Source organism: Anabrus simplex, chromosome 3 (genome assembly GCF_040414725.1).
Source record: "Anabrus simplex isolate iqAnaSimp1 chromosome 3, ASM4041472v1, whole genome shotgun sequence".
In the NCBI taxonomy this organism is placed as follows: Eukaryota; Metazoa; Arthropoda; class Insecta; order Orthoptera; family Tettigoniidae; genus Anabrus; species Anabrus simplex.
Window position 1 is genome coordinate 347,620,650 of NC_090267.1, and position 26,500 is coordinate 347,647,149.

The 26,500-nt window shown below is 40.0% G+C and overlaps 1 non-coding gene across 1 annotated transcript; it reads right to left on the reverse strand.

Annotated features, from left to right (window-relative positions):
* Window positions 1-23,679: 23,679 nt before the first annotated feature.
* Window positions 23,680-23,751, reverse strand: TRNAW-CCA (transfer RNA tryptophan (anticodon CCA)). The gene has a single exon. It is a non-coding gene; the product is annotated as a tRNA-Trp (tRNA).
* Window positions 23,752-26,500: the final 2,749 nt, after the last annotated feature.

Consider the following 26,500-nt stretch of genomic DNA (forward strand, 5'->3'; position numbering starts at 1 on the left):
GGGCAAGCTTGCCCCCAGATTTCATGGGCCTTGTATCATTCTCGATTTTCTTACGCCGGTTACCTTATTGTTAAGTAATCCAGCCACCGAGAGGATATTTAGGGTTCACCTGTCCCAGGTGAAACCGGTGTAATTTTGTGTTAACTTGCTTCATATTATTTTGAAAGGATATGAAGGTTATATTTTTTTGAGTTTCACTTTTATGGCATTCTGCCCCTTCTATAATATTTTGGTTTTAGATGTAAGCCTTTTGTAAAACCCGCCCCGATCCGTTAAACTGCCATCCTGTTCTTGCCACGGCCATTACCACGCTCCCGTCTCCTGCTCCACCTTACACTGTGGCTTAATAAGATTAAATGCCACGGATATCTACACGCCGCTGGCCCCTCAACCTCTCCATAATGCCTGTGCCTTCAAAAAGACGATGGTCCAACACTATTCTGTCGCCTAGCCTTAATGTTTCAGTGCCCCCGCAGCCGCGCAGCGCCGTGCAGCAACTGGGGAGGGGGATGGGCCCCCTCCTCTCCAGCGAGGACGACATGTGCACGGCGAGCCGGAGCTCTCCTCCCGGCCAAGGCTGATGTGCGGCGCACGACCTGCTACTGGCCCGCAGCCTGTATATGTTCACCGCGGGCGCGGCGTGTTTCAACACTCTGCTCCCCTCATAGTGCGGGCGAGCGGTATCTAAGGGTACTTAAGGGGTCCGAGCGGCCTCCTTTTGGACGCAAGCTGCAACGGCCGGTCCGGCCATCCAACTTTATCAACACCAACTACATGGACAGTTACTATAAGAGATAACTACATTTGGGAATTCAACCGCAATATCTGAGGGACATTTTTCCTTCACTTTTAAGTAGTAAAAGCTTATCTTCAGAAATTCAACTTCTATAAACCTAAAGACTTCACTTCACCTCCAACAACAAAATTTTGGAACCGAATTAAGAAATTTCTCAAATACTTCTGCAAGTTATCTTAATATCAACATCAAAACTTGGAACTTATGTTCAAACTAAAGTTTATGTTCTTCTGTGTTACCCCGTGGAGGAACTTTTGGGGGGGGGGGGGAGGTCTGTACCGGGCGGTACACCTCCACACCGTTTATTTAAAAGTTGCGCCAGTTGAAACTCCTCTTCTGGAGGAAGTCTGAACTTTATCTACGGTCTTAATTTCCAAATTTCTCAGAAGATGTCACTACCTGGAAATTTTTGAGTTTGTGAACTGTGTCATTTTCGACGTACTTTTGTCTTGCTTGTATTAAGAAGTGTGAACTTTCTCTTCTAGAGGACACTACTGAAGATCAACAATAGTGCACCCTAGTGCGGAGTCAAAGAACTATTTTGTTGGAGAAAATTTAATTTCAGGAGTTTGTTCTTTGTTAAATTTCTTTCTGTCATTGTTTAAGTTGGCAATATTTACCCCTTTCTTCCCCTTGTTTTGAATGTATCCAATCACGAATTTTTTCAATTAATTTCTGACCAATCTGGTGTATCTTTCCCCAACTTGAATCTGTTGCGGGGTCCTACCCAATAAAATCTTTGTGGGAGGGTGTTTTCTTTCCCCTAACGCCTAGAACTTTCTGCGAGAGTATTTAAACTGCTGATTTTAGGGTCTCCGGGCCACTTCTGTTCCATCTTTCAGTGTATTAAGTACATAGCAGGAGGCGGGAAGCGCCTCTTTCCTCGGCAGCGGTCAACAATAAGGTAATGGCCGATTAATAAATTTTTTTCTTTGCCAGCTCAGCAGTTTAACTTTCGGGGCAGGTTCTAAGCGTTCCCCTATGTAACCTTTTCCTAAAATGTAACTTCTCTTTTCTTCTATTCTCTTGTAAAGCGACATATTGGGATAGAGAGTGTTAACCCTCTCGAGCTCCCACTCACATTGTTTGAGGTGAACTTATTTTTCGCAACCTATTCTTCAGTAATGTAAGTTAGCAGTTTCTTAAGTCACCTCTGTAGTATGGGATTAGCCCTTGCATCAGTGGCCTTAGAGCCAAAATAGGTCTTAAAGACAAAGTGTATTAGGAGTGCAAGTTCGCCTCCTCTCAAATTGTGATTTTAGAGGTCATGTATTAACTTTCTTGTCATTTAACAGACCTCAGTAGATTGGGTATTTTGCTCCTGTGTATATGTCCTTTGAGGACGGCTTAAAGGTGGAGTTCGGAGTGGCCTATGATAGGCTTGTATTTTAAGGGGAAGTTGCCCTTTTTGAAAATTGTGTTTCTGCCTCAAGGAGGCTTTTGGATGTAATTGGAAGCCGGTGTTTCTGGCATGTTTGGGGGTTTTCGGCCCCTTTGTTGTATGGTGTTCATTGTAAGGTTGGGCTCATGGCTCAAGAATTATGTTTCTGACTTTTTGAAGCCCCAAATGGGGTACCTATGTAAATGTAATTGTCAATCGTGTTTCGGCTACTAAGTACCTGTTCAATTTGTTGTTACCTAATTTTGAAAAGAAAATATAACCTTGTTAAATTTTAAAATTAATTTCACTTTAGTAGCTTGAGACCCCTTCACCACCCAGCACCTTCTTTCATGCATAACTACCACCAAAACACGGTAACAATAATAATAATAATAATAATAATAATAATAATAATAATAATAATAATAATAATAGACTATTCTCTTTCAGTACATCGCTTATTCACCAAATGTGTGAGAGGAGTAGAGTTCTTTTTTTCATCTTCTGTACTTAAATTCTATTATAGTTTCAAAAAATAAATACATACATAAATACACAATAATGCGCAGAGCCTAGTTTAAGCCATGGGAAGCAATGTTATGCCGTACGATTACCACAAACCTGCGATGAAGTCATAGAATGTCTGTCTCATATCCCACGTTCTATCCCAAGTTCATCCAAAGATTTTAATACTGGACTGAATGTTGGAACAGGATGCACTCAATTTCATGAGACCAACAGACGAGTTGTCTGCTAAGAAACGCAGCTAATCCGGTCACACAAGTCAAACAATATGCTTGCTTCACCATATGGCTAGACAACAGACATATTTGGCAAGCCAATGTCCTCAATGGCTGTATAGGATATACCAAGAGTCAGGGATTCTCACAAAAATAATCGACGATAAACATGCAGCATCTTTAACATACCAATTCATTACTTGAGCGGAAGGAATTGATTCAAAGAATTAGGCGTAAACATTATTTATTTGGGGCGGTAATTCAATCTCTCAAAGATAAACACAAAGTAAAAGTGTGCGTTCCTACGGTGGAATATGATCAATTAGTAAATTATACGGCAAATTAAGTATTTAACACGCTTCCTAACTTTTTAAATTTTACTGATATAATTACAGCTAAGAATTTTAGGTGCTGCACTTTGAATTTTTCTATTAAAATACCCGAATTGGTTTGCCTTTCAAATAAAACACGAAATAAATCCTAACCGTGTTTTCGTTGTAACTTCTTGCACTACCAGTCGCTCTATCGATATGATGTACACGATTTCAACTGCCATTGAGACTGTCACCAATCACCCTTGCGACCCCAAAAGCAGTGGATTCAACACTAATCTCGGTCATTTTAGACTATTTACTATTAAGCACCTCTCAGCCTCCCGTCTCAATGGAGGTTGAACGTGGACTTAAAGTGTATCCAGAGCGTCACAATTCGTCTCAGCGACACATAAACAAGGAATTCGACATTAATATAGGTCATTTTCCATCATTTTTACATGTCGTACCATCCCACTACCCTCCCCCAGCGGGGGTATGGATGTTTCATCTCCACATATTTTTTTCCTATGGTAGGTCATATGTGTACCAAGTTTCGTTGAGAACCATTCTGATTGCTGTTTTAATATTAATAAAAGAGCTTCCCCGTAATCAGGGATCCTGAACTAACTGAATTTAAGATATATATTTTTAGAAAAAAAAAAAAACAGCAATCACCTTGGAAGGAGCAAACGAAGAGAACACCTAGTAAAATTCAGAACACTGACAAAGGAAAGTTATATATTTTTCAAAACACTTTTTATCAGAAGTGATAAAAGTGCTGGAAACATCTTTTACAACATCTGTTCAAATGAATAGATTTTTTAAAAACAGGCTAACCATAATCACATCAATTTCCATCTGATTTCACCACCCTATTCAACCATCCACATTGATTTTAATTTATTTCAAATTTTAAATTTAAGTAGATTTTAAGAAAAACCAAGTACCTGTTTGAGATGTTCTTAAAAATATAAATAATTAGTGTTTTCACCTAAGCAAAGTAATACAGCTGAAGATGTTTCAAAATGGAATGACACATGTTCTGTGTATGATTAATTGATTTGCTTAATGAAAATATAAGTATCAAATAGATGGAAATTTTTAATGTTATTGTTTCTTTGTAAATAGGATGTGATACGGGAAATGAAGCTGGTTTCTTGCAATCTCTCCCGTAGTCCAGAAATTGGATTCAACAATAATATCAGTCGTTTTTAGTTATAATTCTCTTTCGCCCCCTAGAGCTTCTAGGGGTGTCTTGCCCCCACAGAATTTTTTAAAGATAGTAGGTAATATTTGTACCAAGTTTTGTTGACACCTATGCTGGAGCATACATACAAACACCCAAAATCTTGGTCATTTGGACATTTTATTTTCTTCATCTCTTCTCACGCCCTTGCCGATTGGGGCTCAACTTGTACTTAAACGACATTCCGAGTGTCACTATTCATTACAGCGACCCTGAGAACTAAGGATTCGACACTATTCTTGATTATTTTTATATCTAAGTAGCCTCCTTGGCTCAGGTGGTAGCGCACCGGCCTCTCACCGCTGGGTTACGTGGTTCAAATTCCTGTCACTCCATGTGAGATTTGTGCTGGACGAAGAGGAGGCGGGACAGGATTTTCTCCGGGTACTCCAGTTTTCCCTGTCATCTTTCATTCCAGCAGTTCTCTCCACCATCATTTCATTTCATCTGTCATAATTTCCCCAGAGGAGTGCGATAGGCTTCGGCAGCCGGCACTATTCCTATCCTCACCGCTAGATGGGGGCTTCATTCATTCCATTCCTGACCCAGTCGAATGACTAGAAGCAGGCTTTGGATTTTCGTTCTCATTTATAACTAAACCCCCACGCCCCCCACCTTTAAGGGTGTTTGTGGTGTCTTACCCCTACAAGTTTTGTCTCCTGATACTAAGTCATAATTGTATGAAGTTTCGTTTGAAATCGCTCCAGTGGTTTAGGAGGAGATGTACCACATACATTGTAACAATTTGTGAATATAAATAAAATATATAATAAAATATCATAAATAAAATATATAAATAACATTAATAACAATAATTAAAATAAATTAAATTAAGACAAATAATTAATCGAAATGTCCATAGAATGGGCGCCAGAGTTCACCATAATGGATCCCTCGAATTTAGATAGAGCTTGATAATTCTTTATCTCCCAGGGCGTGTACATAATGCTGCGTACTGTAGGCTACAGGCCTTACGTAACCTTCTGAAAACGACTAAATAGTTAGGAACTGCACCTAGGTTCATCAATAACTCCACTGATTCTAAAATATTTAACTATATTCTCAATAAAACCCGTGCATGAGCACCTCATCAACACACCAAATACACTTATAATACACCAACAAAATATTACTGGAAGACTCCATATTTACAACAACAACAACAACAACAACAACAACAACAAAGAAAACAGTGGGAAAACGAAAGCGAGAACTAAGCTACCATTTGCGGTTAGTCCGTTGAACAATGTACATATATGTAGATTAAGAACCCTTCACTGTCTCTGTATCAACACGACTTGCCGATTCTCATAATCGGCACTTATAATGTAACACAGATACTGTACCTCATAATACTGAGTTCACTGAGTCTAACACTTGTTATAAATGTATACAACATTTGAGTACCACACGCTTGTCGTTCCTGAACATAAATTATGGAAAATCTGAGACAGCTTTCACCAACATATAATACCAGGCCGCCACAAGTGCTACAATACTCAGTTGTATGTCAGTCACTTTTCCCAAACATAAAAAGACTTTCCACAAACGTTTGAAGTCCAGTCCAGTATAGTGCAGCAGTGCCACTCCAGTACCGTATATCCAGTTTCACTCCCGTACGTGTTAGCTCTACTTCATTTCCGTACAGTGTGTGTGGTTCTTCCGCTGTGATGTCTAAGTATATAAAGAACTCAGCTCTCACATGATACGCCGAGATTGATCCTGGCCAGCCAATCATGGTAGATCCTCTTGTCAAGACCACGCCCTGGACTTCTTCTTGCTCCCAAGACAATAACAAACTCTGGGGTGTTTCACATGAGTCATAGAACTTTCCGAGTACAACAACAAGCTCATTTCATCAGTCTGGGATATATACATGACTCATGCAAAGTTTCCAAGTTCAATATAGCAATGTTTTCCCAGCCGTTGTACAAAACAAATTACTCATACCTGCCATATATGGAGACCTCCCAGCTTACAAATATTAATGACAAAATATACAATTGAAATGCAGATAATAATAATAATAATAATAATAATAATAATAATAAATCGAATACTGACAATAATATTTCTCACTTCTACATATAGTGCGAGGGTGTGATATATGTAGACTACTGTCACAACATACCCACATTCAATGATGTATACATAAGTTACACTCAGCACATAAATTAGGGGAACAAATGTTTGACATGCTATACGAGACATCAGAGATCATCTCCAGCGATGGATGATGGAGTGGTCTGCAAGGAGCCCCGACTTAAATCAACTGGAGCACTTAAGGGATGTTTTGCATAGACGGATTCGGCAGCGCGAAAATGCTCCACATCGGTGAAGCACTGGTTGAGGAGTGGGACGCCATTCCACAGGCAGTCATCCGACGTTACATATACAGCATGCCACGCAAGTGTGCAGCTATAATTGAAGCTGGTGGGGGGGGGGGGGGCGGCAGGCGTGCAACACGGTATTAGACACTATCGCTCGGGTATGCAAACTGTTCAGCAATAACTTAACATTATGATTGTGGTAGTTCATCTGTTGTGTTGCGAATTATGGTGAATGGTTAAATGCAATGGCGTTGGTTTTGTTGTTGCTAATTAAATAAAGCATGCAGTTCCTTCACCAACGTGTGTTTCTTTTCACAAATCCATATGTCGAGATTCTACACAGCATTAAAAACCAGTTAACCTAATTTTTGTGTTGAGTGTACATATAGACAGATTATAAAGCCTTCCTTCTGCTCGTTGGGAACCCCCAGTTGCTCTTCTTTAGTGGGTGATAACTCGTCTCATTCCACTGTTCGTATACTATATTTTTCAGAGTTTCTTAAATATTTCACACATCTAATACACAGCTACATTCTGCAAACTGGGCAGACCTATCAAAGATGGTCCTATGACATGAAAGTACATCTCGATCACGGCATGTTGGATTGCTATTTCAAAATTAAAGGTATAAGAATGAACCTCCTATGAAGAAACGTACTTTATAAAACATGGCGGCGTGTTCCCATCCTCCTACATACAGCATTTATTCCGGACTATCATGATATAGCGTAAACTGCTGTTGCCTAGCGACAGTATGTCCATCAAGTCGATCCAATCTTGGTGCGGCTTTGCAATTTAATAACATTACATAAAATTACTCATCATAAAAAAAACTATCCATCGGATTTAGTTCAAACCACTATATAAACCCTCCCACGAGTAATAAGAACAAAGTGTGAAATTTTCAGTGAAATCGGTCCAGTCGTTTTTGAGTCTATTAATCTCAAATATACCAACATCCACTTTCATATGTAGACTATATATATCGGGGTAGGAATGAAAGTAGTGGGTAGACATGTCTTCTTAAAAGTCTGGCAACCGTATGTATTATAGATGAATTTCTAAATAAATAATATTATTGAGTCTTTAAATGTTTTGTGACGTATATTGTGAATATTCTCTTTCTCCGCCACATAACGTGAGCAAAGCAAATCTGAAATAATTTCTGCCTTAGAGCCAGGGAACGATCCCGGAAGTCACATCACACACTCCGGGTGTAAGGTGAAGAGGTTCTTGAACGCGAGAACACAAACCAGACCACATGTCTCCAGCTGAGTCTCCCCTCTCAATGAATTAAGATTACATTAACACGCTAGAGGTATGCACGGAGAGGCGAGCTGTGTTCACATTTCCATTCTCAAGTCGAGTTTCTTCATTCCAAGCACTTAACGTAAAAGAGCTGGCTTTAAAACGATTACATTACCGCTGGACGCTTAAGAACTTCCTCGTGAGCATAAATTGATGGCATGGCTGGATGAATACCACCTCCTGTGCTTACCGTCGCGGGATATCCTGAGTCCACACAGCTTTCACTCCCGTAGGCTATAAAGATAATTTCGATTATTATTATTATTATTATTATTATTATTATTATTATTATTATTATTATTATTATTATTATTATTATTATTATACTGCTTAGCCAAAGTGGTGAAGGCGTGCTTACTTTTCCTAGAAGTACACGGGTTACATTCTCGCCAGGAAGCGAAAAATTTCGAAATGAGATTTCCACTTCAGGCTGCTTACTACTGTATACTGTACGTAGTCGTCACATCGGCTAAGCTCCAGATAACTAATCATTTTCTGACATTGAATGCAGTGAATCCCTGAAAATGTCGAACGCTTTAAATTCCTCTTAACCACGGCCTTTAAACCCAGGGAACTACTGTTATCAACTTTCAAATTGGCGTAAAACGACACATATCTACATTTTTTTCTGCTTATCCCAGTTATTCCTGGGGTCGCTGGAGCCTCCCGGGTACATTTTGGTTTTCACTGGGATAATTTCCTCGACGACACGTGATCTATGTGATCAAAATCTCAACTCTGAATCGAACGAGATTCGAACCTCAGCTTTCAGAGTGGGAAGCCAGCAATTACGCCACTGACGTAATCGCGCTATATAGCCTAAATAAAATTATTATTTTGCCAGTACACTTCGAATTTTTGCCTCGTACTTCGTTTTAATAATAATAATAATAATAATAATAATAATAATAATAATAATAATAATAATAATAATAATAATAATAATAATGGTTCAGGGATCGAACCTGCCAACTTGGACTCAGGAGGCCAGGGCTCTACCGCCTTAGCTACTCAGCCCAGCCGTGATAATAGACATTGGATCCTAAAGGTTAAACCTCTTCTGTAAAACCACCGTGGATTACTGTAACTGTTTTTTTACGAAGGCAGTTTTAAGGTTTCCACACCTAAATGTACGGTTTAAAACGTTTGCCTTCACGTTACAAGAAGCAGATTAGATAGACCGAGAAGAAAATCAAACTCACTCTTTGAATCTGAGCCCTCGTACGTCTCAATGGGAAAGGCGAAACTTCTTGCAAGTGAGTTTAATCAATGCGAGCACGGATTGTATCAACAGAGTTGTAGATATATTTTTTCCTCCGTAATGCAGCTGCACACTAAAGAACCAACGAACCGAGCACAGTCTATAATCCAATTCCGATCATGGTAGATGCAGTGCCTGCTTTAATTAATACAGGGTTATGCACTCCCAGGTTCGAGAGGTAACCCATGCAGTTTTAATTATCAGGGATAAATGCACGAAGACAGACAACAAACAAATGTTCGAATCAGATTAAATCACACACATTTACAAATATCATTATTATAATTAACAAAGCGGTTTCAATGTATTCTATCGGTTAGGGACTAGAGACTTGCACTAGTAAGTAAAAACGTAATTGGTTAATCATCCTGCTTTAAACTCCCAGTGAAAAGCAAAATGTGGCCGGGAGGCTCCAGCGACCCCAGAAATAACTGGGATAAGCACCATGGTATCGTAGGCTCATAACCAGGTACGGCCCCACAGCTGCCTGCGTGATAAGGAGGAGGACTTTAATTAGGAGCCACCGCATTATACTGGGAAAGAAATTAAACAGGTTTCATGAAAGCATCATACGTAGAATTCACTTATTTTATAACATGAAACGAAACTAACATGTTCGCGAAAAGTGTTATTTACTAGTATACAGCTTTCTCCACTTCTAGTAGCTTATAGTAAATATAATCTTCTTAACTTACTTTGTTCAAGGGAATTTTTTTACCGTCATATTTTGGTTGCTAAAGCAAGCAAGCAAGCAATCTTTTCCTATTGTTTCAATTTGTTTTATGTCGCTCCGACACGGAAAGGACTTATGGCATCGCGGGATAGGAAAGGTCTAGAAGTGGCAAGAAAGCGGCCGTGGCTTTAATTAAGTTACAGCCCCGGCATTTGCCTGGTGGGAAAATGGGAAACCACGGAAAAACATCTTCAGGGCTGCCGACAGTGGGGCTCGAACCCACTACCTCCCGATTACTGAATACTGGCCGCACTTAAGCGACTGCAGCTATCGAGCTCGGTCGTGAAAATATCGGCCCAAGTATGAGCCACTCTAGTACCGATTATAACTTTTTTAATATACGTAATATTTTATAGAGCTTATAACCCTCGAGACAAACCTCTTATTTTTGGTAGTTTTAATTTTCTGTGAAGATTGGGCATCACACTTGTTGCTTGCAATAGGCGCATTATGCTCGATGCAGGACTACTACTTCACCACTTGCTGCACAAAACCGGCCCTTCTCTCGCTCAGTAATGTCATGATAACCTTCAAAAAAATTATCACCACATTACTCATATCACGATAACCCTTACCATACACACTGAAGTTATACGTAATAATGGTTCATGGTAATTACAGCATTACCATGGCAGAGTAAATGTACTGTATGCGCTATATGGCTGTTGAAAACGTTGTCCTAATGCCACTCTTAACCAAGTAAATTCTCCGAAAATTCGTATTTTACGATAACAACTGTACTTGCAAGCCAATTCCGTAATTCCCCAGTACTCGTAACTTTAAAACTGTTGTAAACAAGGTTGGGTTTACAAAAAGCACAACTTCTTTATTTGCTTCACATGTAAAATTACAATATTTACACTAACAAAACTGAAAGTTATCTCGAAGCAAATTGAACTATGGATTTGGAGATATAGTCTGTCTTTGTACACTATATACACGTTGGAGTATTCACGTTCACTACTATTTCGGAAAGATAGTCTTTGTGACATGAAAAGTTCTTGATAGTCGAAAACTATCAGAAGCACTGACGTAAATATCTCAGAGAGTCCTTCCTTGTTGAAGTGTCTGAGTTCATTAACGTAAGTTCGATGACTGAAGAGTTCCTACTTAGCGAAACTAAGTCGATAATGGGAGCTAGCATTAGCTAGGGAATGATAGTGGCATATAATGGTAAGACTGGTATGGACAGCGGAATAGGCAAGAGGAGCGGTGACCCGAGGTGAGACCTCTTACTGCCAGAAATTCAGTCCACCTGGCCGAAGCACATTTTCAAGAGGAGTAGCCTCCGTGCTCGATGTAGGGTGTATTCTGGAGCTGGACACCGGGGTCAGTGGGGGTCTGGACAGGCTAGGAGCTCCTTTATATAGCACACACGACGTTCCAGGCACGCGCACTGAGGGCTGCGCGTCGAGGCTCGAAGAATAACACACTGGCACGCGTGTAGCTGGCTGGCGGATCGAGAAGGGAGCGACGGACATACAACAAAAACAATCTAATTACATTTTATAAAACAATCTATTGTTCTTATCTACAATATTGGGCCGATGACCTTCGATGTTGGGACCCTTACAACAACAAGCAGCATCATTATCTACAATATCGACAGTGAAGTGCAAGCATAACTTCGTCGAGGCTTATTTTTACGAAAGTATAAGACCATGTTCTTACATATGGGCCTAATTACGGTAAAGATAAACTCTTATGCGAATACATTATACTACTGATTATCAATTTAGTCTAAAGTGTTCAGGTCTCGAGAGGTTTCTCAGCCAAGCGGCTACTACGTTATCGCGTTATCTCATCCACTCAGTGCACTATTTTCACCTCATAAAATCAATTACAACAGGAACAGCTTCCCGTTTGGCACAGACAATATATTGAACCCTTGACTTACCATTCCATCGTTGGTCGGCCACAGCTGCTACAGTAGAGCAATATTGAACTCTTAAATCTTGGGGTCGTTGCGGGAATGTTTCGGTCACGATCTTAACCAAACGATGGGGTTCAGAAGAGAGCCTAACTACTAGAAATGAGGAGCAAATATGTGCTTACTAACTTTTATTGACTTCTTAATTGCACCAAAAAATATTTGTATAAATCCTTGATCAAAAAATAATTATTAATTATTAAATGTTTCAAACGCAGTCACATTGCATAGCATATATATATTTTCTTTTACAATGTGGAAGAATTTTCTTCGGAGAAAGTAGGAATCTCATAAATTAGTGGACAGCAAGACTGAAAAAGTGAAAAGAAAACCTGAAAAATCGGGCACCTATTAATCCAAACGATAACTGAGAATTAATCCACACGATCCGTGGAAAATCTGACCTTCAGCAAGTAGAACGCCTGATTTACCCTTAATTAAGGTTATCCACTAGTCGAATACCCTTTCGGATACGGAATATCCGCCGAATGGACCCTTAATCGAACCAAATTCACTATCAGTTGCTTAGGATAGGTTGCGAAATATTATTGGAAAGCATGGTGTTCACTACAAGTTAGTAGCAGCATTCACAATTGAAACAAAATTCCACCATGTATTTGTCATTTCATGACACCCTTAATTGATAAAATAACCCCGATGCTAAAACGTGCATCACCCAAACAGCTGTTCAGAAGGAACCAACAACAACACGATCCGCGAGGATCTTACGTTACGTCGTTCTGAAGGAACAAAATTGCGAAATGCAGGAAACACTTATTCATCACGCATTTAGAAGAAATGCCAAACACTGAAGTTAATTAAAAAGTGGTAAATCACTCGAAAAAGTATTATTATTAAACCGACTTTCAGGTTATAAATGGTTACTTTACGCTTAGTAAAATTACAAGTCCACATGGTAAAATGAAACAAAATACAGAATTCTTTCCTATTTAACAATGACTACCATCACCGATCCATCTACTTATTGTTTGTCCCAACACACTGCCTACTAAGTTATCAATTGATCTAACTCAACTACCCATAAAAATGAAAGAACAACAAAGATTGAAAATAAAATATATTACCGGCTGACGAATCGAATCCGCATTCGTAACTCAAGTCTCACACACATACGCTGAGTGTCAGCACGCACACTGCCAAAGCAAAAACGGACGTCAGAACGGCAAACAATTAGGTCCGTAAAATAAAATAAAATACTGAGGTTCATTGAATTCAAACACTCATGGCGAACTGCAGTAAATAGTCAATCCCTGCTAGCTCAGTACCCAATATTGGACAACCCTCGCCCTTAGTGATTCCATAATCTTAGGTAAACACCTTCCAGCTGGTAAAGGGATGCGCACAAGCTTGGCCGCGTCATTACCGAGCTAACACTCTTCACATTGCGTATACTACTGCAGACACTACCATCGCTCAAGTCACTTCGCAGAAACATCTAATCTAAGACTTGAGTATGCACAGCTGACATCTCAGACCTATCGTCGGGCCTACTTAATTTCTACACACCCTAACACTAACCTCTATGTACATACACGTTCCTAGTTCTATCGTTGAGCGTGAACTAGGACGTCTCATCATCAGTATACTCCTAGGATAACATGTAACGTCCTAAATCTATTGTCGAGCGGAAACTGGGTCGTATACGCTTCCTCTAGTATATCAGGCGAACTCGTAACTTCAAACAAACTCTGATATTTCGGTTGTAAATCTGGTCGAAATAACACGCAACAAAACAAATCTTGCCACAGAATGAACACAAGTCGGGAAATGTAATAAGTACCTATCTTGTCACTAAATGTGAAATTGAAAATAAATATCGCGTGGCGAACAATCCACAACTCAAACACGATCTCAGCATGCCCAACGAAGTTTAGAAAAGAATAATGACTACCAACACACGTCTGACACTACTTGACTATCGCCCAACAATAATCATCACAATTGCAAAAGTCCACGCTGCAGTTTTAGGGTGAAGCCCTCAAATCGCCTACCGTCATTTTCCAGATATTCACATCCATGACTATCCAGTGAAATGAAACCAATGAATCTACACAGCCAAACACCTCGCTTTAATAATGTCCAATATCTCATCCCACAATGTTCCCGATTTAATGATAAATTACGCCTTGTAATTTATGAACGTTACTGATTGGAAACTTGTCATTAGAGTCAAACAACACCAACCGCGTATTCAAAATGTTCTTCTATCCTTGAGGTCATATTATTCTAATATTCATTATACTGACTTTACGTAATTAGTCACTTGAATTTTTTTCTTTTAGTACCATGATTTACAATCTCCACAAAAATCGTTTTTTTCACTTGGGATCTTACTTGAAATTTACTGTGCCTGACACAATAATCATCTCGAACCAACCTTCTCCAGGTCTCAGCTTTCGGATTGTTAGCGGAATATACTACAGCCTGCCACATAAATCTCACATTTTATATACAGCCTGTCTCAAAAATTCTTCCTCGGCAAATATAGCCTGTCTCAAAAATTCATTCTCATCGAATTCTCTTGGCGGTATTATATTAAATCCAGGCTTTCTCTGCCTTCAACATTTCTACAACTCTTATCTCCACATATATAAATTCTTCGCTCTCAATCCATTTTCTTATAGAGTATTTCAAGACTTTTTCAAACCTCAATCCTCTCGTGACAAACAGCTTTTATAAAAAATATACCTTTTCATTTTATTGTTACTACAACTTTAGGACCCCAAGAATACAACAACACACCGTGATTTTCCATATCATCGACATACACGATGTCACAAAATTTTACTTCCCATGAATAAACATAACTTTATCGGATTTCACTGGAATTTTCTAGACACCCGCAAACCTTGTAGAACATACTTGTTAAATCCACTTTTATCATAGGAAAATTTTATCCCGCTGTAAACATTAATATTATTATTATTATTATTATTTCGACAAAAATTTTCTGAATTCTAACGATATTCGAAATTAAGACATTCGGCACGACTACGTTATCGTTAACACCTTCCTAATTTTTCTCAATTCGGACAATATCTCAAAGAATATTAACACAATATTTAAACTTCGCATTTTTTAATTTCTTGATGTGAATTTTACAACACTAAAGATTTTCACACGCTGACCAGAAATATAATCCCTTCGCCTGATAATCACAAAATATCAACCCAACACACGCAAAGAAAATTGGTAGGGAAAACAATAATCCAACTACAACATTGATATAAAATATTCACAGACCTGTGATCGTAGCCATCGTCCTGGATTCTGGCTGCATCTAACCAGCAGACCTCGTTTATTTAGCCTTCCATGGCTAAATTTACCATCATCTTCTCATACATACAACTTAAATTACACAACACTTTCCAACGCACTTTCAAACGTTTAGCAGGCGACGAACACTCTGCTCAAATGACCACATATACTGCGTTCGCACGACCGCTGCTTCCTTTCACCCTACTGAAAGTCCAGGCGTTCCAACAGATAAGAAACCAGACCCTGTAGCTCACATCCAGATTCTTACAAATATTATACGCACACACTGAATACAAAGAGAAACTCAATTACTTATTCACCCAAATATCTAAACCTTCAAAGTTCCCATTAGCGGCAACTCAGAAAATTTCTATCATCTTCCATTCTAACAGTATATTTGAACCATAGCCACGACATACAAGTTATTTGAAGACCAAATTTTCACACTTTTCTGCTGACGAGTGACGCGGGCTCCGCTGCTCCAGTAACCGGACAGAGACTGTGCAATGTTCGAAGGGAGATTTCTTTTATACCGTATGGGGTGACGCTACTCAAACCATGAAGCTTGATTGCACAATCTGCTAATTCCGCATCCAATAGACCAATTTTCCTGAAATTTGCCCATAACTTCGGACAGACTTACGATTTATTTCGGTGTTAATTTCATATTTTTACCATACTCGCAACAGGCGAAATAAATTATTTCTGCCCGGGCGTTTCGCGGGTTTTCTTCATCCATTGACCTTGGCACGTGTCGCTAGTTCGTGAGCCGGGCGCAAATTCTTATCTAGGCTTAACTGCATTTATTTTTATCCTGAGGGTTCTGTCTTCCCATAGGGTTTAAGAATAATTTAGATTCTTTATTTCTGGATTTACTGTGTTGCCAAAACCTCTCGTTACGAAGAATTCCTTGAATTTGAAAAATTGTTGAATATTCGAAGTCCACCGAAGTGTCCCGGCGTTTCACGAGTTCGCAGCTTGCTTGACGCGGGTAGCTCGCTCGCATGAAACAGAGATGCTGTTGAAATGCAAACATGGCTGCTCTCAAAAAATAAGTTGTAGCTGAAATAAATATTGGGAAAATAAAAAAAATATTTTCTCATCGTAGAATTATGGGTTCAATATGTCTGCCCTTAGTCCCATTTTCCTGATACGGACTCGGGGATGAGATGAGATGAAATTACGTGACATCTTTTTACGGCCAAATGCCCATCCTAACAACAACCTCAGTTAAGGAGTTAATGAAGATGAAATGAATGATGGTGAATCAAATTGAGTAATGTTGTGGAAGGAATCCGCTGTAGCCTATGAATAGGAACTGTCTTGGCATTTGCCTCGAACTGAAAATGGGAAACTATAGAAAGTCCCTCTCAGTACAGTCGATGGAGGGGTTTTGAACCCACGCGTCTCCCGAATACAGAGCTCGGCTCCATAGCCGTAGCGTGTTAACACGCGCCGCTACTCCGCGCAGTAATTGGCTCAGACTTTCGACACACTCACCACGTGGCACTCTAATACCTGCAGGCTACCTGACTGGGAAGTGGCCGCCTTGACAAACCAAAGCATTTAATGGGATGAATGATTGTTGCTTTACCTCTGTTATAGGACAGTAGTGTAAATTAGGTTGTCCATTTCTATAGTTTCGTTCTTTTGTCAATCACCCCCGTTCTTTTATAAAGGTTTGTTATTTTATTATTTTAAAATGTCCTTTTATGACTACGGGCACCCAGGCATACCCTTACTACTTTCTAAAGAACTAATTAGATTTTACTCAGAGCGCAATATGGGATGAAGGTATTAGTTTCTTTCTTTCTGTCTTAATCGAATTACCCTCTAGCGTCGCTCTTCCCCGCGGAGTCAGCGAGGGATCTCACCTTTACCAACCCAAGGGCAGTGTACTGGAGCGTGCGACTTTGGGTCGGAATATACAACTGGGAAGGAGGGTCAGTGCCTCGCCCAGGCGGCTTCACCTGCTATGCTGAACAGGCGCCTTGTTCGGGGATGGAAAGTTTGGAAGGGATAGACACGGAAAAGGGAAGGAGGCAGCCGTGGCCTTAAGTTAGGTACCATCCCAGCATTTGCCTGGAGGTGAAGTGAGAAACACAGACAACTACTTCGAGGATAACTGAGGAGGGATCTCCTCCCCCCCCCCCGCTTACCTCCCGAGGCTGAGTGGACCTCTGTCCAGCCCTCGTATAACTTTCTTCATCTTTCGTGGTAGAGCCGGATATCGAACCCGGGCCTCCAGGGGTGGCAGCTAATCACACTAACCACTACACCACAGAGGCGGGCAGATATTCGTTTCATTAAATGAAATGTGTGTGATAAGATCAATAACACGCTCCGCTCGAAATTTATTCGCAGTAGAAAACAGTGGGAAACCATCATTAGTACAGATCGCTGTGTCCACAAAGATTCACCAAGAGAACATGATGGACACCGCAGTCAGTACATGGGTTTGAACGCGGGCCCTTGAAGTTATAAGTCCAAGGTCTTAACCATTCGAAGTGAGCGGGCAGCTTCATTAAACTTAAAGAAGGCGTATTCTTCTTTGCTTCAAGTCAACTTACTCCTCAGCATCTTCCCCGTCTAGCAAGCATAACGAACACGTTTCTGGTGTAATGTAGAGAGGGAGTCTCTCATTGAGGATAGGGCAAGTTTCCTCCTAATGAGGGACTTAATTTAAATATCACGATGTTACGGATGAACTTGTATCTCAATAATTACGGAGTGAAGAGGACCAGCGCTTTGGATATTAAGAGAGGAATTCTTATCTCAAGGCTACGGGCATCAACAGTAGCGAGGTGATCACAGGTAATTATTTTACTCAACTCATTATAATTTTAGAGCCGCCTCGTCTAACAAGGAACGTTTGCGATGTGTCTGGCAGATGTTGCTGTAATACTGAACAAGAGGGGAAGTTCAGCTGAAAACAGTTATATTGTACTGATTGTAGCTGTCACTAGCGGTAATTACGTACATTGTCTGATCAAAAGCACCTGGACACTTTTCTCAAAACAGACAATAATAATAATAATAATAATAATAATAATAATAATAATAATAATAATAATAATAATAATAATCACATTAAGATGAATCCAAAGAGACTGGCACACAAGATACTTAGCCTACAAGAAAAACGGAAGGCCCGACCTTTATTGCTTTAGGAGGTTCACGAGCATCTGGAAGTAGTGGGAATCCAGGAGGAAGATATACAGGAAAGAACAACATTTACGAAGAAAATTACGGGAATGAGGGGTGCACGGGAGAAACTCGTCACGTCACGCAACATCTCGGTTGAATAGCGACAAAGGAGAAGTCAAAGGCTTAAGAGCATCTGGAAGTAGCGCAAAGAAAAGGGAGTAAGTTTGAAAGATAGGATCTGGTGGGTTGTGTATACGTGGTCTATAGACGACCTTAACGAGTGAAATAATAATAATAATAATAATAATAATAATAATAATAATAATAATAATAATAATAATAACAATAATAATAATAATAATAATAATAATAATAATAATAAATGCCTCCGTTGCTCAACGGCCTCTCATCTCTGGGTTCCGTTGTTCAAATTCCGGTCACTCCATGTGAGATTTGTGCGGGGCAAAGAGGAGGCGGGACGGGTTTTCCTCCGGGCAGTCCGGTTTTTCCTATCATCTTTCATCCCAGCAACACTCTCCAATATCATTTCATTTCATCTGTCAGTCATTAATCATTGCTCCAGAGGAGTGCGACAGGCTTCAGCAGCCGGCAGAGTAACTATCCTCGCCGCTAGATGGGGGCTTCATTCATTCCATTCCTGACCCGGTCAAATGACTGGAAATGGCTGAGGATTTTCAATACCTAATATTCATCTTACGTCCCACTAACTACGTTTACGGTTTACAGAGACGGCCAAATGGCGGAATTTCATCCCAAAAGAGTTCTTTTACGTGCCAGTAAATCTACCAACACGAGGCTGGAATATTTGAGCATCTTCAAATACCACTGGCTTGTTACTGCTAAAGGCCGGTTCAGCGAAGTTACACCAGGAGGAATGATTTATATCTCCATATGTTTATGCAAAATTGGAAACATATTTCGTAGATGGAATGACAATTAATCAAGAATGAGATAGCAATTCGACACTGAGAAGGAACGACACAATTTTCCCGCCATTATGAAGATTACTCTCGTCAACACTGCCAAATATATTTACATGTAGAATACGTCTCTACTTCGGGCCAAGTTTTCTTGTTCTGGGGGAAAAAATGTGCAAAATAACCACTCATCTAGTGTATTCGTCTAGTTCGGCTCCATTGCTAAGTGGTCCAAGGGGTCCCAGGTTCAATTCCCGGCCTGGTCTAGGATTTTAATTAGTTTGGCTCGAGGTATTGGGTATTTGTGTAATCCTTAACGTTAGAATTCGTCTTAGGTAGTGCCCCATCCTCACATACGCGCAGGCCTCCTACAGGGCGTCAACTCGAAAGACCTGCACCAGGCCTCTCCGGACGCCGCATGCCATTAAATTTTGAAAATCCCTGATTTATAAGATTTATTTACCAAGACTCATAAGTATGAATAGTTAATACTAATTACGATGGGCAGCTAAAGCTAATACAAATTTACATATGAAGGTCCTGTCGTATTCAACATCATACCAGTATTTATATGGTATTTCTTCAAAATTCCTTGCAAGACATTAAAGGGAATCTACCCCCTTTAAAAGTAAAATTCATTTTCTTGTATATTACGGTTTCCTCTTTAAGTTTGTGTAAGAATTTCAGGGTTATCTTCCATGTTTCCGACGTTATGACCTCGTGAGTTCATTATTATTGACAATGCCGGTTATACACTGCGATATGAGGCTGTATTGGTATATGAAAGGAAATAAACAGCGTATAAATACATTTATGGGCTGTTTTACGAATTATTTGCTTTTCAAAATCCAATATTTTTTTTATGGCTGAGAATTTAAAAGAAATGTTAGGACTGGATTTGCTGCCATATGCATTCCAAGAAGAACAACAAATTTTACTTGAAATTTTATGCAATATTTGAAGCTCCGTTTCCAAAATCAGCATTTTTAATTGAAGTTTTGGACAAAAATTATATGCTAGAAAAAACGCAATAGAAGATCTCTTTACTTCGTTCATTTCAACGATTCTATTATACTGTAACTTATAACTGGAGGTTTGGCATAGCATTAATTCATTCCATTACTGACCCGGTCAAATGACTGGAAATGGCTGAGGATTTTCAATGCCTAATATTAATCTTACGTCCCACTAACTACGTTTCCTTTTATAGCAAAAATGATATTAAAATAGCATTTTATAGCATTAACCTTCTACTGCACAGTGTTGCTATTAGGCAACCTGTGTAAAAAGGATAGACATGGTGGACAGAGGTAGTTTTGCGGCACACCTTCATCTGTACAGTCAATCTAACACATATCAGTGATGCTTTTTTGTACATAACAAATGACAAAACAACCCTACAATCAAAGGTACTCCTTCCACCCCGTCAACATCCACGTGTATCAACCACCGTTTACTTTCCGTGAGCCCTCCCCATCACTTTACCACAGGCTTCAGGAGTCCCTCTGGCTCAACCTCAAAGTCATTACCGAACTACGGTCGTGCAAGTATACTTGCGCCTTGCAATACGTACCCATGGCCAGTAGGCAAGTGACATAATACAGGGTGGTCGGAAACAACGTGAATCGAATATACGAACGTTAGAGTGTAGGCCCTGCTGAAAAATAATTTGGAAGAAATAATTCCATATCACGTGGTGCTGTCATTTTATCCGGTGGTGATATTAGCCAATCATATCGCTTCGCGGGTGAATTCAAATGCGCTTTGCGAGGCAGTGTCGCTAATTCTGGACATGGCTTAAGATGGGCTTGAGAACACCAATCAAAGAAATAATAATTCGCCTGGGGTGGGATTTGAACACGCACCTCCAAGTTGACCGGGTCGCGGCGTAATATACAAGTAATAATTTCAATAATTCACCCCCTCCCGCAAAAAAAAGTCAACAGAAACTAACAAATATCATGACACTGTAGAAACGTTCGTTTTATAGCCACATAGATTTGAATTAAAGGATGACATAACACAAGTTTCAACCATTTATTTCTTCATTACTTCCTAGTAAAACGCGTAAACTGAATGAAATTCTTCTTCTGTTCTTCTTCTTCTTCTTCTTTATCTGTTTACCCTCCAGGGTTGGTTTTTCCCTCGGACTCAGCGAGGGATCCCACCTCTAACGCCCCAAGGGCAGTGTCCTGGAGCTTCAGACTCTGGGTCGGGGATACAACTGGGGTAGATGAGCAGTACCTCGCCTAGAAGGCTTCATCTGCTATGCTGAACAGGGAGCTTGAGACGGGGGGGAGAAACTGGAAGGGATAGACAAGGAAGAGAGAAGGAAGCGGTCGTGGCCTTAAGTTAGGTACCATCGCGTAATTTGCCGGAGGAGAAAGGTGGGAATCGAACCCACCTCTAGATCATTTGACCTCCCGATGCTGAATGGACCCCGTTAAAGCCCTCGTACCAATTATGAAATTTCGTGGCAGAGCCGGGAATCGAACCCGGGGGTGGCAGCTAATCACACTAACCAATAACAACTTGCGATTACTGAAGTTTAAAATCCAACAATTGAAATATTACATATTACATAATACAAACAGTGCGCGCTGTCCCTCCTCCCAGACACAATCGTCATATCGTCGTTCTGCATAGAAAACCGCTATGTGCTAATATTTGAGCTTAGAACTCTGACCAGAAAGGTTCTGCTATCTAAGGTTCAGTATTGCATGAACTGTATCAACGATTATTTTTTCTGTGATACATGTGCTGCGGGTCGGTATTTCTCCCCTCAGCATTGTCACATAACGATATTTCAAGGAGCAACGACGATATGCTCTGTAGCGGACAGAATGAAAGGTCATTATTGCGATCGAAATAGACTTTCAACTTATTACGTCGTGTTACGTACATATAGTACGTGTTGAAGAGATATTAAGTACGGAACAAAAATGGCCAACCGAACACCAGTGGGTTCCGCACCCACAACCTCCCGATTTCGCGTCGGTTGCTCTACCATTGAACTATGGTGGCCTAGGTCATATTTGTTTTTTTCTATTTGCTTTACGTCGCACCGACACAGACAGGTCTTAAGGCGACGATGGGATAATTAAGGGCTAGGACTGGGAAGTAAGCGGCTGTGGCATAAATTACGGTACAGCCCCAGCATTTGCCTAGTGTGAAAATGGGAAACCATGGAAAGCCATCTTAACGGCTGTCGACCGTGGGGTTCGAACCCACTATCTCCCGGATGCAAGCTCACAGCTGCGCGCCCCTAACCGCACGGGCAACTCGCCCGATCATATTTGTTCTGTTGGAAAGGATCTAAGCTACAGGTACATTCATTCTATATAAAATTGCATCTCTTTCTTTCACGAACGATAAAACAAGGACTAAAGAAAACGACTCGTTAAGTAAACCTAGAATATTATCATTCACAATTCTCGAAGCTATTCATGGCACATTCAGAAAAAGTATGGATTTTAGGCACGGATTTCAGTCATACCAAGGTGCCGGAATTTTGTCTTCGTTTACGTGTCAGGTATTGTATTTTCACAAGGCTGGTAAATTCTAGCACCTTCAAATACAACAGGATCGAGCTTGATTAAACCCACCAATTCCAAAAAGTCAACACTGTACCGTTTAGAGTCTGAATCCGACTCTCTTTTCATTCTTATTTTTATGTTATCTTTGTCCGTCACCGTAGCGTAACCATTAGCACCAAGCTCACTATTAGTTGCCGCACTCAGGAGTCCGGGTTCGATTCCCGGTACTGAGAGTAATTTAGGAATGGCACAGGAGTTTGTATGTGGTTAGAATGGTACAAGCAGCTCATATCCATTGTGCCTGAAAAGAGCTGCATCACCTCGCGAAGGGGACACGTGTTTACTTAATTGTTATCATAACTGTCCAGTCAAAATAAAATAAAATAAAATAAAATAAAATAAAATAAAATAAAATAAAATAAAATAAAATAAAATAAAATAAAATAAAATAAAGTAAAATAAAATAAAATAAAATAAAATAAAAATAAAATAAAAAAATGTATCGCAAGTAGCGATAATACCTAGGGTCAAGGTAGGGTAACGAATTACAAATCAATCTTGGGTATGAGTCTTGTTCGACTACGTCTATAATGGGGCGCTGCTTGGGTCAATCGTAAAACACTCAGCTATCCTAATTAGGCCTTACATGTGAATAGCTTATATGATGTCCTACAATCAGAAGACGACAGAACTTTATTCCATCAAAGTGAATTCATAAAATACGGAACTATAAAAACTATTGACCCCGACGTGATTTGAACACGCAACCTTCTGATCTGGAGTCAGACGCGCTACCGTTGCGCCACGAGGTCTGCAGTGCTCTGGGAAGCAAGTTAACGTTCCCATTTATCAGCCGGATGGATTTTACAATGACAGGCGAGAGAGCAATGCATCATTGGACCCGCATGGCTGCAAGCTATCAACTGAGAGGTTGATAACCTTTAGTCTGGGACAGAATTAGCTACTTACGGAATTTATTGGCTTCTTCGGCTTACATAATGTAAACATCATATGAGCGAGTTAGCTGAAGATACCTTACTTGTTTAGGAGTGCGAAGCATAGTAGTTAACTGGTTTCGGTTTGATTCACATCAGTTACGGTGGAAGGACTGGAGCCTAACGCATTAACGTGAAGATCACTTTTCAAGTCTTCAGCCCGAAGGTTGATTGGGCCCTCAATGATTATATAAGGAAATGGCAAGACCAATGACGATGCCATAATGAAGCATACTACATGGGTATGATGAGGAGTGAGGTAGTTTGCCGTTGTTTTCCTGAATATACATTTTTTTCTAGTGGTTTAACGTCGAACTAACACATGGAAGGTTTTAGGTGACGCGAGGATGGGAAAGGGCTAGGATTGGGAACGTAGCGATCATGACCTTAAATAGGGTACAGTACCAGCATTGCCCCTGTGTGAAAATGGGAAACCACGGAAAACTATCTACAGGGCTACTGACGGGCTTTACTATAGTTCCATATAAAATAGTTAGCTTCTTATTAATTTCAAATGTTCCTTAATTCCTAGTTATTATCTAACAAAAAAGCAAATCATTGTTTACAACAATTGAATTCCTGCTTATTTCCACACCATTTTTCAATACAAAGTAGTTTTTTCTTACAACTGGCTTTACGTCGCACCGACAGATAGGTTTCATGGCGACGATGGGATAGGACAGGGCTAGGAGAGGGAAGGAAGCGACCGTGGCCTTAATTAAGGTACAGACCCAGCATTTACGTGGTATGAAAATGAGAAACCACGGAAAACCATATTGAGGGCTGCTGACAGTGGGGTTCGAACCCACTATCTCCCGAATGCAAACTGATAGCTACGTGACCCAAGCCGCACAACCACTTGCTCGGTCAAACTAGTTCTCAAATGTCACTGACAGCAAGGACTTTTAAAGAAATAATATGTAATATATGAGGAATTCTTCTCCTCCTTCCTGGCGTTTTCCTAATTACCTGGGGCCTCAGACGAATCTAGGTACCGGTAGATACACGACGATGGCCAGGGTACGGGTGCGTTACCTACCACATGGAACAATGGGTCCCTCTTGCCAGCAGGTTACTGCACAGCGGGTGGTGGCTGTATCCTCGTATGAGGACTGTTCAAGGAGACGAAATGGGATCCTCGGTGTTGTGCCCTAAGAATATTAAGTATTCAATTTTTTACAGGAGGCCCATGTCAGTTGTAATAAGAAGCTCGAATTTTTATATATCTCAGAGGCGACACGTGGCAAGGGGATGGCTACCTTCCTTCCCACGCTATGATATGTGACGTCATCCACACGTGTCGAAAGTGGATGGATACAGAAGAAAGTTTATGTTGAATAAATATATTTAAATAAAAGAATTAGTAGTGAACGCAGTATAATGAGAGTCCTGTATTTATCTATAAGACAATTGGTCTTTAGTAAGACGGATTTAAGACTGCTAAGCCATTTCTGTGGATTATTTCAGAAGAGACGCGCGTGTCTATTTTACACACGCCGAGTCGACAGAAATAGTGCCTATAAAATGAGGTCATTTAACCAGTTAATTTGGTAAGAATAAATTTTAAATGTTCATGAACACTGCCGCTAGCAAGGTAGCAAGTACGTGGTTACAGCAAAAACTCTTTTAAATACAGTTCCATTAAGTCGAAAAAAGTATGCACATTTCTTGGAGGCAAGGGAGAAATGCCTGGAGAGAGGGGATAGCTCTAGCTCCTATAAAATAAGAAGGGACGCCGTATTGAAACCCCTGCATTTCTATCATTGAAGGGTGAGAGAGAGGGTTGAACTGTTCAGTAAATCGTTCGTCAAAAAGTAGACTACTACAAACCTAGATTTGCCGATATGGCTGGGTCTTGACTCGATGTGGAGATAGTTGTTCATAGCAAAAGTAATCTGATAAAAGACGGTCAAGATACCGAAGTCGTTTTTGTAAAATTTATAATATTGTGTTGTAACAAGAAGTAATTCGTGTGCGGGCAACAAATACAATTAGTCGAGTTCGATTAACGAAACACCAAGTGAAGGACATTTCTTTTCTTATGCTTTATTTTTCAGGAAATATGGCTCAAACAAAATATGGAACCAGAAGTGCAACAATGAATAAATAAGTATAGAAGGGTTACTGGTGAGCCCAAAAATGGAAGGTGACGTACAATTAAGGTAGGTGAAAATACCATCTTACCGCCTACTATATCTTGTTTTATGATGTCAAACTTATATGTATTTGTAGTGGGTATTTATGACGCAGTTGGTCACCCATATGTTTTTGTGGATGTCAGAAATATGACGAAAGGTCATTTGTTTTATTATCTGATTGGATAAACGTTTAAGTATTTCGAGTGCCGTGTAACATGTTGTAAAAAGTTATTAGTGAGGGTTTCGAAGTGATATCACGTCCAAAGTAGAGCGTTGCTTCCGTGAATTTATTGCCTATATTTTGTGATGTCAAATTAAGTTTTATTTGACGTAAACATTTTTCTGTTTGGATATTGATGGAATTGGTGCAATAAATCCGTGGTTAGCAATTTTCAATCGGGTGGAAGCGCGCTGTAGTGTTGAGTAAT